Source organism: Piliocolobus tephrosceles, chromosome 6 (assembly GCF_002776525.5).
Source record: "Piliocolobus tephrosceles isolate RC106 chromosome 6, ASM277652v3, whole genome shotgun sequence".
NCBI classification, from domain to species: Eukaryota; Metazoa; Chordata; class Mammalia; order Primates; family Cercopithecidae; genus Piliocolobus; species Piliocolobus tephrosceles.
Genome location: NC_045439.1, coordinates 88,850,177 through 88,864,334, shown reverse-complemented (window position 1 = coordinate 88,864,334; position 14,158 = coordinate 88,850,177). Strand labels below are relative to the sequence as shown.

The 14,158-nt window shown below is 46.3% G+C and overlaps 1 pseudogene; it reads left to right on the top strand.

Moving 5' to 3' along the window:
* The first annotated feature begins 288 nt into the window (after positions 1–288).
* Positions 289–853, top strand: LOC111528840 (annotated as a pseudogene).
* Positions 854–14,158: the final 13,305 nt, after the last annotated feature.

The following is a 14,158-nucleotide window of genomic DNA, read 5'->3' as shown; positions in this document are numbered from 1 at the left end:
GGAGACCAAGAACACAGATGTTCTGATGTTCTTTATCATATTGATGGGGGAGGAGGGTGGGTGTTGAGGTTTACTAATGACAATTTACAGGAGTCAATTACAAGTGAGGATGAGCACAGCTGTCCCAACTGCAGCCTCCTGTTTCCCTCCTCTGCCTACCCCACCCCACTCCCACCTCCACGGCCCTCTATAAACTGTGGCAGATGGACCTTGGTAACACCACCACCCGGGGCTTGTTAGAAATTAGAAATGTGGCTTTCCGGACCTGGCCAAGCAGGAGGCGCCATCATGGGAGTTGACATCAGCCCCAACAAGGACCAACAAGGTTCTGCGCAAGGAGCCCAGGAGCCAGGATATCTACCTTAGGCTGTTGGTCAAGCTGTACGGGTTTCTGGCCAGACAAATCAACTCCATATTCAACCAGGTTGTACTGAAGAGGTTGTTTATGAGTCACACCAACCGGTCACTCTGTTGCCCCGATGATCCGGAAGATGAAGCTTCCTGGCCGGGAAAACAAAATGGCTGTGGTCGTGGGGGCCATAATGGATGACGCCCGGGTTCAGGAGGTACTCAAACTGAAGGTGTGGGTGCTGTGCCTGACCAGCCGGGCTGCCGCCACATCCTCAGGGCTAGGCAGGGGACAAAATCATCACTTTTGACCAGCTGGCCCTGGACTCCCCCAAGGGCAGCGGCACCATCGTGCTCTCTGGTTCTCTCAAGAGCCAAGAGGTGTACCGGCTTCGGTAAGGCTCCGGGAACCCCGCACAGCCACCCCAAACCTTACGTCCGCTCCAAGGGCCGGAAGTTCGAGCGCACCAGAGGCCAACGGGCCAGCCGAGACCACAAAAACTAACCCTGGAGCCTACCCTCTTATTAAAAAGATTTTGGATGAAGAGAGAAAGAGAAAAGGAAAGAAAGAAAAGGAGGAAAGAAATGTGGACCCCACCCTTGTCCTGCTGGGTCAGAAACTGCGTTTCAGTCAAATCCCCAGGCAATTGTGTGCACGTGAAAATTTCAGAAGCTAGGATCCCGAGACTCACCTGAGCTGAATGGAGCTCACAGCAACCGCTGAGATAATCACCCGCCCTGGCCCCGCCTCTCTTGGGACAAGCCTGACCTCAGGAGTAGGGCCTGGGCAAAGCTGAAAAGTGAAAGAACCAAAGCTTCTCTCAGACACCAGGTGCATCAGAAACCAGCCTATTTCCTGCATCGAGGGCTGTGTGGAGTGATGGTCAAGCATGAGGTCAGTGTGACACACACTTGGGTTCCAGTTGTTGCACTGACCCTTACAGGGGTTGTGACATGGGGCCCTCTATGAGCCTCAGCCGACTTACCTGTCCAGTGGCAAGAACTATACCACCTCACAGACCTGATGGGAAAACAGAGGTAAGTTTATCAAATGTCCAGGAGAGTGCCACATCATAGTGGGTGTTTACTACAAAGGATAATATTGATGCAGGGCAGGTGAACCCCATAATTGAGACTTAGCCTGGAGGGTTTTTGGCTTCTCTCAGGAAATAATTTAAGGGTGAGCCAGTGGTGTTAGACAGGAACTTTTACTGAAGCTGCAGTGTATGCAACAGCAGAGTGACTGCTCCTTGTGGGACAGGGCTACCCCACAGGCAGTGTGCCAAGAATAGCAGTTCACAGGCAGTTTTGTAGTCATATTTATATCCACTTTTTTTTTTTTTTTTTTTTTTGAGATGGAGTCTTGCTCTGTTGCCCAGGCTGAAGTGCAGCCTTAACTCACTGCAGCTTCTGCCTCCCAGGTTCAAGCAATTTTCTGCCTTAGCCTCCTGAGTAGCTGGGATTGCAGGTGCATGCCACCACGCCCGGCTAATATTTTTATTTTTAGTGGAGACGGGGTTTCACCATTTTGGCCAGGCTGGTCTTGAACTCCTGGCCTCAGGTGATCCACCTGCCTCGGCCTCCCAAAGTGCTGAGATTACAGGCATGAGCCACCGCACCCACCATCATCTCTAGCTTGGACTTCTGTGAGCCTCCTCACTGGTTCCCTGCTCTCACATTGAACCCCTAGACTCTTGTCTTCATCCAGCAGCTAAAACAAGCCAATTAAAGCAATCATGTCACATCACTCCCTGCTTAAGACTCTCCAGAAGAAAGTCTAAACCCTAAATCCTAATTTGAAGACCTTAAATGATGATTCCTACCTTACTATCTCTGTCTAACCATATTTTAGGCTAGTCTTCTCCTTGTTCACACTATATTAGCCTCACATGCCGAGCCCGTCCCTCTGTAACTTTGCCATCTCCTACTCTGTCTGCCTATAATCTTCTCCCAGAGTAGGGTTGGTTCCTTCTGGTAATTCAGGTCTCAACTCAAATGTCACCTCCTCAGAGAGCTAGGGTACCCCTTCTCTGTCACCCTGCGTCACATCACTCTGTTGTGTATTCTCTGGAGCCCTCACCACAACAAGCAGTGGTTATCCTGTATGTTTATTTCTTTTTCTTTCTTTTTGAGACAGGGTCTTGCTCTGTTGCCCAGGCCGGAGTGCAGTGGCGTGACCTCAGCTCACCTCTGTCTCCCAGGCTCAAGTGATCCTCCCACCTCAGCCTTCTGAGTAGCTGGGACTACAGGCATGAACCATCATACCCGGCTAACTTTTGTTTGTTTGTTTGTTTGTTTTAGTAGAGATGGGGTTTAACCATGTTGCCCAGGCTGGTCTCAAACTCCTGGGCTGAAATGACCCACCTGCCTCAGGCTCCCAAAGTGCTGGGACTCCAGGCATGAGCCACCCGCACCTGGCCCTATTTATTTGGTCATTGTCTCCCCATCTCATGCCCCCACCATCCATAGAATGAGGGATAATAAGGATTTTGTTTTGTCCACTACTGTATATCTAGGACTTAGAATGGTGACTGGGACATATTACGTGCTCAGTTAACGTATGTGACTAAAGTAATAAAGATGTTTACTCTTCACCCTCCTTTCTGCTACCTTCCTGCTGAACTGTGTGCAGTGGCTGGCTATATACCACATCAGCCCAGAGCAGTGTTTATAATGGCGGTTTTCAGGCATCTCCTCTCCTTCAGATGCATGAATTAGAATTTCTGGGGGAGTGTCCTGGGAATTTTTATTTGGAGGCCACTGCTTTAGATAACCAAGAATTGGTTCAGGTCAGGGCCTAACAGAAAGCCTTTTTTTTCCCCCTCTTCAAAATATTATGACTGACTGTGCTTTCAAGAGGACATTGATAGCTTCATCCTGGTATGCAGGAAACACTTAAGAACTATTAGTTGGAAAGAAGATGAAATGAAATCTGTACTTAGTTATTACAACTTTCTTTTTTCTCTTTTTCCCAAGATACCAAGGGCAAGTAATTACAACTTTCTTGATGCAGTAGAGGAATCGCTGATCTGGGAACCGAGAGGACTGGGTTTGTCCCCCAGTTGTTGCTGCTTCCTAGGGAGGGCAGCCTCTGAGCCCTTCTTATCTATAAAAAGGGACAAGTAGTACTTAGACAATGGAGTTGTTTCATTCATTCATTCATTCAAACATTTATTATCTCTGCATACTAGGACTGAGCCAAGGCCCAGGTGATATAGAAATAAGAGGCTAGGCATGGTGGCTCACACTTGTAATCCCATCACTTGGGGAGGCCGAGGTGAGTGGATCACCTGAGGTCAGGAGTTCAAGACCAGCCTGGCCAACATGGTGAAACCCCATCTCTACTAAAAATACAAAAATTAGCTGGGCATGGTAGCAGGCACCTGTAATCTCAGCTACTTGGGAGGCCGAGGCAGGAAAATCTCCTGAACCCAGGAGGCGGAGATTGCAGTGAGCCGAGATCACACCACTGCACTCCAGTCTGGGCAACAGTGAGACTCCATCTCAAAAAAAAAAAAAAAAAGACAGTCATTGTGAGGAATAATGATATATGTGTCCCCAGAATCAAAAGTGCCCCACCCTCTCCCTGTTTGTAGCTGTGGTCTCAGTGAGGCCCCAGAGCAACACAGGAGAAAGGACCTGCTCTGATACAGAGTCTGATGGAACTTTATTTAAATCATGATGCCTCTAGCATTATGGGAACAGGCATGAGACATCCCAAGCCAGCTCAAAGGAGTTAACTTTCTTCAAAACTTATATAGAATAAATTCACTTTCTATGCTACCAATCTTCATTCACTCATCCATACAACAAATATTTACTGGATATTCATTACTATTCCTATTGGATGTTGTGCAGCTGGTGGAGGAGGTTGCCATCTGCAGTAAAGGAAACATTGGCTAAGAAACAGGTATGAGGCTGGCCGCAGTGCCTCACGCCTGTAATTCCAGCACTTTGGGAGGCCAAGGGAGTCAGATCACTTGAAGTCAGGACTTTGAGACCAGCCTGACCAACATGGTCTCCACTAAAAATACAAAAATTAGCCAGTCGTGGGGGCATGTGCCTGTAATCCCAGCTACTCAGGAGGCTGAGGCAGGAGAATCGCTTGAACCTGGAAGGTGTAGGTTACAGTGAGCCAAGGTCATACCACTGCCTGGGTGACAGAAACTGTCTCAAAAAAAAAAAAAAGAAAAAGAAAAAAAATTTGAGGGAATATTGTGAGTTTCATTCTAGAGAAGCTGCGTTTAAGGGCCTATGAGAGATACATGCCTGGAACTTAGGGAAGATGCCTGGCCTCCAATGTACAGAAGATATTGTAAACTATGCGTGCAGGTGTGCTAGGGAGAGAATGTAGAATAACAGGGCCCAGGACCCTCGATCTTTCCACTGCAGGATCCCCCCAACTCTCACCACCAGAACAACCCACACCCCATAGTGGAAAGTAAGTGGTATAATTAAGGGAATCAGAAGAAGGGAGGTTGTTATGCCCTTCTCTGGAGTCTTATTAGTCATTTTGCTCTTCTACTTTCAGCCTTTTGATATCTTCTACAGCATTTGCCAATGAGTGCTGCAGGAATTCCTCGTATATCTGGGTGCTCCCAACATCCCTGTTGTGAAAGGAAGGAGAGTCCATCATAAAAGTTTTTAGCAGCAAATATATATATATATTTTTTGCTTAGTGTTACTTTATTCTACAAGTGATTTTTATTTTTATTTGCACAAATTTATGGGGCATGTGTGAAATTTTGTTACATGTATATAATGCATAGTGATCAAGTCAGTATTTAGGCTGTCCATCTCACGAGTGCAGTACATTTTTGTTTAACCCTAGTCACCCTACTATGCAGTCAGTCACTGAATTTATTCTTTCTTTTTTTGTTTGCTTTTTTGTTTCATTTTGAGACAGGCTTACTGTCTTGCCCAGGCTGGAGTGCAGTGGTGCGATCTCAGCTCACTGCAACCTCAGCTCACTGCAACCTCCACCTCCCAGGTTCAAGCAATTCTCCTGCCTCAGCCTCCCAAGTAGCTGGGACTACAGGTACCTGCCACCATGCCCAGATAATTTTGTATTTTTAGTAGAGATGGTGTTTCACTATGTTGGCCGGGCTGGGCTCGAACTGCTGACCTCAGGTGATCTGCCTGCCTCAGCCTCCCAAAGTGCTGGGATTACAGGTGTGAGTTATCACACCCAGCCTTGAATTTATTCCTTCTAATTGTATGTCGGAGCAAACAATTTGAAGGTGAAATTTTGAAACTCTCATTTAGAGTGGTACCAAAAATTGTATAAAATACCTAAAAATAAATCTATCAAACCTCCACACTGAACACCATAAAACATTGTGAAATTGAAGAGGAACTAAATTAATGGAGAGATATGCCGGGTTTTGGATTGGGAGATACAAAATTCCCCAATATAATTCTTTCCCAATTTATCTATATACTCAATGTAATGCCAATCAAAATTTTCAGCAGGCATTGTCATTTTGTTTTTCTCGGAATTTGAACAGTTGGTTTTAAAATGCATATGGAAATGTAGAGGACCTAGAGTAACTAAAACAATTTTTGTTTTGTTTTTGAAACAGGATCTCGCTCTGTTGCTCAAGCTGGAGTGCGGTAGCACCATCATGGCTCACTACAGCCTTGACGTCCCCTGGATCAAGCAGTCCTCCTACCTCAGCCTCCCAAGTAGCTGGGACCAACAGGTATGTGCCACCACACCTGGCTAATTTTTTTCTATTTTATATACGTATGTAATTATATGTGAGATATATATAAATATAGATATAGATATAGATATGTAATGTATATATACACTAAATTAGCCAGGTGTGGTGGTGTGCAGCTGCAGTCCCAGCTACTAGGATAGGGAGGCTGAGGTGGGAGGATCGCTTGAGCCTGGGGGATTGAGGCTGCTGTGAGCCATGATCACGCCACTGCACTCCAGTCTAGGTGACAGAGCAAGTCTCATTCTCAAAAAAGATAAATGTATGCACTGTATAATTTTGTTCATACAAAATTCTAGAAACTGCGAACTAATCTATAGAGACAGCAGATCAGCAGTTGTCTGGGACAGGATTAGAGGGAGCGACAGATGACAAAGGGGCATGAGAAAACTTTGGGGGATTATGGAAATGTTTGCTGTCTGAATTTTGGCTTCATGAGTGAACACAAACATCAACACTAATCAAGTCATACATCTTAAAAATGTGCAGTTTATTGTACTCCAGTTATCCATCCATAAAGTTGGGGTAGGGGGGAACTCTGAAAACCAAGTGAAATGAATCTATACCATTAGAAATTAGAATAGTGGCTCCATTTGGGAGGGTGGGGACCTGGAGGAAGTACAGGGGGTCTTTTGGGGTGCTTGTAATGTGTCTTGAGCTGGATGCTGGTTACACAGGTGTGTTCAGTTTGTGAAAATTCATTGAGTCGAACGTTTATTTGTGAACTTTTCTATACACATATTATATCTCAATTAAAAGTTTCTTTAGAAAAGCTCTTTCACCAGGCCTTAGATGAGTGCTGTAGTTACAGTATCGGGATGATCTGGACTCCGGAATCTGCCTGTCTGGATTTCACATTGCCTATTTTTCACCGTATTTTTCATGTAAGGAAGATGCTCTTGATCTCCCTACTTAACAGATGAAAAACATGAGGTGTTAAAGAGTTTGCCCAGGGTTACACAAGTAGGAAGCTGCAGATTGCAAGCCCAGGACACGTGATGCTATGACTCACCTCTGCAGTCTCTCCTAATCTAGGCTTTACCTGATACACTTAGCACAGTGCCCAGCAGATGGGAAAGCACTGAATGCATGTTCTTTGCTGTCATTGTTATTGTTTAAGGTGTCGCCATTGAAAATGCTTCCAACAAAGGAAACAGAAGGAAATCAGGCCCCATCAGGGCAGACTTAAAAATTATCATCTGCCCTTAAGTGGAGCACCCAGCAATGTTACCTCAATTCCCTTTGAGTATTAGGCTTTCCCAGCAATGTGCCAAAACCCTGGTACAGAGCATTAGTCTTCTTGTCTCCCCTGTAAGTTCATCGAGAGCAGGGATCCTGGCTTCATCCATCCCTAAAGCACATGGCCTGGCACAGATCTGGGTCTTTATGCTATGTGAACAAGTGAAAGGGGGAATTGGAATAGACAGGTTCTCAGGTCTCTTTTTAGCCCCTGAGGGTCTGGAGTCCTTGAAGCCGTTGAGCTTCCTCTGCACAGCCTTTCATCCTGGAGCCCACTGCAGCCCATGCCTTCCATGGGGCTGGAGATGGTAAGTGCTCTGGACAGCAGATGCTGAGATGTAGTAAAGAATGAAAGAGTGTTCAGTGGGGACCAGTAATTACTGTGAAAAATAGGGGGAGGTAGCTGGATTGGGCAGGGGAGGACTTCAGACTGCCATGCAGATCTAACAAAGTTTCAGCCCCTGCAACAGGAGGACTTGGAGTTTGAGTTGAGCAAAAATGGCAGGCCCTAGGACTCTCACTGTGCTCAGTAGTTTGTTTGGAGGCTACCCAGGAAAAGTGTGACCTCTACTCAAAAGCTGAGGTGGAGCCTGAAGATGCTAGCCACTGGAGGCAGGCAGCTAACTGCATTCTTGCAGGTGGGAGATTTGAACATCTCTGCAGTGGTCACAGTCACAAAAGGGAAGGAAAACACCCAGCAGGTTTTCCGCCAGCACTGCCAACCTTTGCCTGGCTGTTAACAGACAGCTGGGGAGCCAGGTGAGGCAAGCTATGGAGAATCAAATATGGAGTAAGGAGGTCCTTCAATGAGGAGACCATAAAGATTGGAAGGAATCAGGGCCGGCCTTTCCAAGATGAGTCCTGAAAGCCCAGATGCTTCTGATCAGCAGGAAGGAGGGAGGAGGTGATTCAGGACAAGGTAGAGTGAACCCTTTAGATTTAAAGCCAGCATTTGAAACAGCTTAATGTCCTGCATCCCTTAGAACTTTCAGATGGAAGTACACATCATTAGTTATGACTGATTGAGGAAGCAACAGGCAGGGTTACATTGTAAAAGGATCATGCAACTATTAAGCACCAACTGAATTCCCATCTGTTATAAAGGAGACAGGAGAAAGGAGAAGGAAGGGGTGGTATGCTATCTGCTGAGGCTTTCATGTTCATCATCCCATTTAAGCCTCAGACCAACCCTATGAGCGGGGTGACAAATTATCACCCTCTTTTTACAGATGGAAAAACCAAGCCTAAAAATGTGAGATAACTTGCCCACCACAGCTGCTAAGTGACCAAACGGATTTGAGGCCAAGTCAATCCAACCATAAGTTTTTGTAATTTCTCCCCTTCCACCACTACCCCTAGTGCCGCCATCGTTTCTGAGCACTTGTTGAGTACCAAATCACTGTGCGACATGCTCTACCCACGTTACCTTGTTGAAACATCAGGACAGCCCTTATAGATGAGGAAAAGGAGAAAGTAGCTAGTCCAGGGTCTTGGAGCTCCAAAATGGCAGAACCAGAATGGGTACACTTGTCTGTTGACCTCACTACCTTCATTACCATCTACAAATGAAAAGTCGTGGAGTCAACAGGTTGGAAGGGCCGTGGAGGAAACTCATTCCAATCTGCTGCATGATGAGAGGATTCTCTGAGACTGAGCAAGGTTTCAGGCCAGCAGCAGGCACTGAGATGCCACCAGCCCAGATGATGAGGCCTCAGATGGTGCTGCCCAGAGGGGTGGGAACCAGCTGTTCCTTGTCTCAAGGCCTTCGGGTTGAGTGACTACACTCCACAAGGCCTCACGTCTGAGTCAGCCCTGACCCATATCTTCAGGCTGCACTGGCAGAGCCACCAGTGCTACTGGCTCTGTGGCCTCAGCTGCTGTGTGCCCCAGACACTGAGGCACATAGGTGGAAAAGGAGAAGAGCAGAGAGCAGCAGGGCCCGGGAGACTATGGCCTCATGACGCAGCAGAAGCCAGATACAGTCAGGAATTGCTGCTCTACCTCCTGCCGCAGCTGTGGGCAAGTTACAAGTGAAGGACCTGTGGGCTTTGCTGCTTGGTAATCGTAGGTTCAAACTCCAGCTTCACCAGACTCCTTCCCTATCAGCTTTCTCACTGGAATATGGGGCAGTAGCTTCTTGTGAGGATAAAATGATGAAGTATCTAGCACCAAGTAGCTACCAGGCATATTGTGGCTTCCTCATCACCTGTCCTAAGAGATGAGGATCCAAGACCCTGCCCTGTCCCTGCAGCCCTTTTGGGCTAGTGTGGGGCAGATGTGACCCTTTTCAAAAACAAGTTCTGTTAAGGGGCTGAAGGAAGCAGGCCTCCCTCTGGAGCTACCAAGAAAGGATGACTACCCAGGGTGGGGGCGTCCTGCTTCACTTGTGTTCCCAGTGCTCAGAGAGCGCTTGCTGCTTAAACCCTCCTTGATGGAAGTGTCAGGATTCAGTCAGGGAAGAAGCAGAACCATGTGAGTTATGGGCTAAGAGATTTATTGCACAATTAGACCTTACATGATTGTGGAGGGGCTGGGAAGTAGAGGTGTGGGGAGGGATCTGGAGAGTCAGAGAAGGGGTCCACCAATTGGTCAATCTGAGAAGCTGAAACATGTCCAGCTTCTGGTGGAACCACCCAGGGCAAGGCCCTGGAGAGGTCTCTGGGCAGCTGTGCCTTGCAGAGCTCCCACATCTGTGGGTCTGCACAAAGTACCTGTGGTGGGCTTAGGGTCAGTGCAGGTCATATGGTCAGCAGTCGGGGAGAAGAGGTGGACTCAGGGCAGACTGAGGATAAGCTGGCACCTGCCAGCACCACTACATCCATCACTACTGAAACTGAGGGGTAAATTTGATCAGGTCTGCCCGCCGCCCTGCTTGCTTTTGGCCGCTTGCTTTTTGTTTTGTTTTTGTTTTTTCCATGAACCCTGAGGCCATGGTCCACTGAAGGCTGCACCTCAACCTTCACTGGCTGCTTTATAGATCACAGTCATAGGTTGCCATGGTCATGGTTGCTTCAGCTGTTTTTCAGGAACTTGGGCCAGCTCTTGTCCAGTTCAAACCAGTTGAGACCACTGACCCTTCAACTGGACCTGTGCTAATGCCCAAGAAAAGGTCCATTTTGATGTCAGAGGGCCAAATACTCCACCTTCAGATCATGCTAATGCCATCATTTTCTGCACTTACGTCCTGTGAAATGCTGCAAAGCCCGACTACACTTGCACGAAACAAACCTATGACTTCATTTTTCCCTGCTGCCAATCACCTCTCTTCACATCTTAGACCATCACACTTCCCTAGCCCATGAGCAGCCCTAAGCCTTATCTCTGCGGAGGTGGATTTGAGAGCTGTTCTCCCCCTTCTTGTTTGGTGGCCTTGTGCATAAATCAAGACCTGTGTCACAGTGATTGATTTGCTGTGCACAGGTAGAATGGACCTAGACCTGGCCAGTGACACCGCTTATGGCCACCTTCAGACAGCAATGGCTGCCTCTTTCCTTCTGCCTTACAAATCACACAAAAATGCCCCTTTTGGCCGACTCTTCCTCTGGAAGGCTCCTCCTCAAGGGGCACCAGCACTGATGGGGAAGCCAGAGAAAGGCAGTTCAGGCTGGGGAGTGAAAAGCCAGGAATGTGAAGACCAACTTCTGCTTGGCCCTTACTCCCTTAATTAGAGAGACCGGAGCCCAGGGCATCAGCCACAGGTCTCAGGACAAACCCTGGGCCCAGGAAAACAGAGCTGGATGAATCCTTGGACACTATGAGATCCACCATCTCACTCCACAGATGGGGAAGTTGGGCTTTGACTCCTGCTGTCATTTGTGGCAGGTCCCAGGCTGCTAACTCTGTCTTCTCTGGCCAGCACCACTGCAGCCTGGGCCTCAGCTGGTGGAGCCAACTAGGCTCACCCACTGCCAAGGCAACTGTAAGAAGGGCATGCGACAGTCATGGGCAGAGCCCTGGTCCAGAACATCAGTCTCTTTGGCCTGTGAACAATTGCTCAGCCTGCAGCTGGGGCCTGGCTAGACCAGACAAGGGGCCGGGTATACAGCAGGAAGGGCGCCTGCCCATGTCCACAGCCGTCCTCCTCCTGGGCACACTCACCAAAAAGCATTCCTTTAAAAAAACAAAATTTATTAAACATTTCAAACATACATAAATCTATAAGAACCCATATAACAAACACTGGGAACCATTATCCGGGGTTGTTAGAATATACTCATATATAGTCATATTTGCTTCAGACCTTCTTTTCTCATTTTATGAACTAAAGCAAATTTATTTATGAAATAAAACCCCCAGAACCTCCCCCCACACTTATTTTTCTTCCCGTCCCCAGAGGTAACCACTTTTCTGAACTTAGAGTTTATCACTCGTGTGAAATTTTATAGTTCTGCTACTTACGTGGATATCTTTAAATATGTTTTTAAATGTTAGCTAATGTGTATATGTGCATGTATGTTATGTGTGATTTGTACATATTCAAAACTTTAACATTTTTTAAAGATTTATTTTTGTTAATACATGTGACTCTAGATCAAGGGTCAGCAAACTTTTTGTGTAAAATGCCAGATAGCAACGTATTTTAGGCTTTGCAGACAACATATGTCTCCGTTGCAGTCTTTGCTTTGCATTCATTGTTGTGTTGTTTTGTTTTTATAATGCTTTAATATTATAAAAACCATTCTTCTTAGCTCCAAATTTGGCAGATGGGCAGTAGTTTGCTGGCCCCTGCTCCAGATCATATTATATTGTGTGAGTATCCCACTGTTCATTCCTCCATGTTCTTGTTAATGGACATCTAAGGGGTTTCCAATTTTCACTATACAAGGGTGACTATGAACATTATCATATAAATGTGTGAGTCTCTCTGGTGTGCACACCAAGAAGTGGAAGGGCTAGGCATTGGACACAAGCATCTTTGACTTTACAATACATTATCAATTTCTCTCCAAACTGGCAGACCCAGTTTACATCCCCAGCAGCAGTTGACGAGTGCTCCTGCTGTTCCACATCCTTACTGGCACTTGCTGTTATAGGGCTTTCAAAATAATATGAACTGCCAGGAGTGGTAGCTCACACTTGTAATCCCAGCACTTTGGGAAGCTGAGGCAAGAGGACTGCTTGAGCCCTCCAGTTTGAGACCAGCCTGGGCAACATAGTGGGACCCGGTCTCTACAAAAAAAAAAAATTAGTCAGCTGTAGTGGCATGGCTGTGGTCCCAGCTACTTGGCAGGCTGAGGTGGGAGAATCACTTGAGCCCAGGAGGTTGATGCTGCAGTCATCAGTGATCATACCACTGTATTCCAAGTAGGCAACAGAGTGAGATCCTGTCTCAAAATAACAATAAGAATATATTCTTTTTTTTTCTTTTCTTTTTTTTTTTTTTTTGAGATGGAGTCTCACTCTGTTGCCCAGGCTGGAGTGTAGTGGCATGATCTCAGCTCACTGCAACCTCCGCCCCCTGGGTTCAAGCAATTCTCCTGCCTCAGCCTCCTGAGTAGCTTGGATTACAGGCATCCACCACAACACCTGGCTAATTTTTGTATTTTTAGTAGAGACGGAGTTTCACCATGTTGGCCAGGCTGGTCTCAAACTCCTGACCTTGTGATCCACCCGCCTCGGCCTCCCAAGTAGCTGGGACTACAGGTGCCTGCCACCATGCCTGGCTAATTTTTCTTTTTTCTTTTTCTTTTCTTTTCTTTTTTTTTTTTTTTTTTGTATTTTTAGTAGAGATGGGATTTTACTGTGCTAGCCAGGATGGTCTCGATCTCCTGACCTTATGATCCACCCACCTTGGCCTTCCAAAGTGCTGGGATTACGGGCGTGAGCCACTGCGCCTGGCCAAATCTCTTTTTCTAATACATTTTCTAACCTGTTATTATTGATATATAGGAATGCTAGTATCTCATGGTCATCTCTGTGTCCATTCCCCTCATTTCCATCCATGTTAAACCTCTTCCTATGTTTGCAGGTCATTCAAGTTTTCTTTTCTATGAATTACATGTTCATATTGTTTGTCCACTTTTCTTTTGGTTGGTCGACTTTTAAAAATATTGATATTTATAGGAATTCCTTAAATATTCTAGATATATATCCTTTGTTGATTATGTGAATTGCAAATATCTTGTAATCTACGGTTTCTCTTTAAACTTCGCTTGTGGTATGTTTGGTTGAATTGAAGTTTAAATACTTTAGTGAAGTCAAGTCTATTACCATTTTTCTTTTTAGCTTATGCTTTTAATATTTCTTTCTCCTGAGACAGTCCCACTTTGCTGCCCAGGCAGGAGTGCAGTGGCTCAATCACAACTCACTGCAGCCTCAAACTCCTGGGTTCCAGTAATCCTCCCGCCTCAGTCTCCTAAGTAGCCAGGACTACAGGCATGTACCAGCACACTCAGCTAATTTTTTATACATAGAGAGGAGACGGGATCTTGTTATATCACCCAGGCTGGTCTGGAACTCCTGGGCTCAAGCAATCCTCCTGCTTCAGCCTCCCAAAATGCTGGTATTACAGGTATGAACCACCATACCCAGCCACTTTTAGTATTTTGTTTAGGAAATTACTTTCTTCTTGTTGTGGATTGAATGTTTGTGTCCCCTCTAAATTTATATGTTGAAATTCTGGCCTCCAATATAATGGTGTTAAGAGGTGGGATCTTTAAAAAGTAATTAGGTCAGGAGGGTGGAGCTCTCATGATGGGATCAGCACCTTTAAAAGAAGAGATGCAGGAGAGTTGCTTCCTGTCTGTCTTGCTCTCTGCCATGTGAGGATACAAGACGATGACCCTCTGTGAACCAGGAGGTGGGCCCTCACCAAGAGCCAACCATGCTGGCACCCTGATCTTGGACAT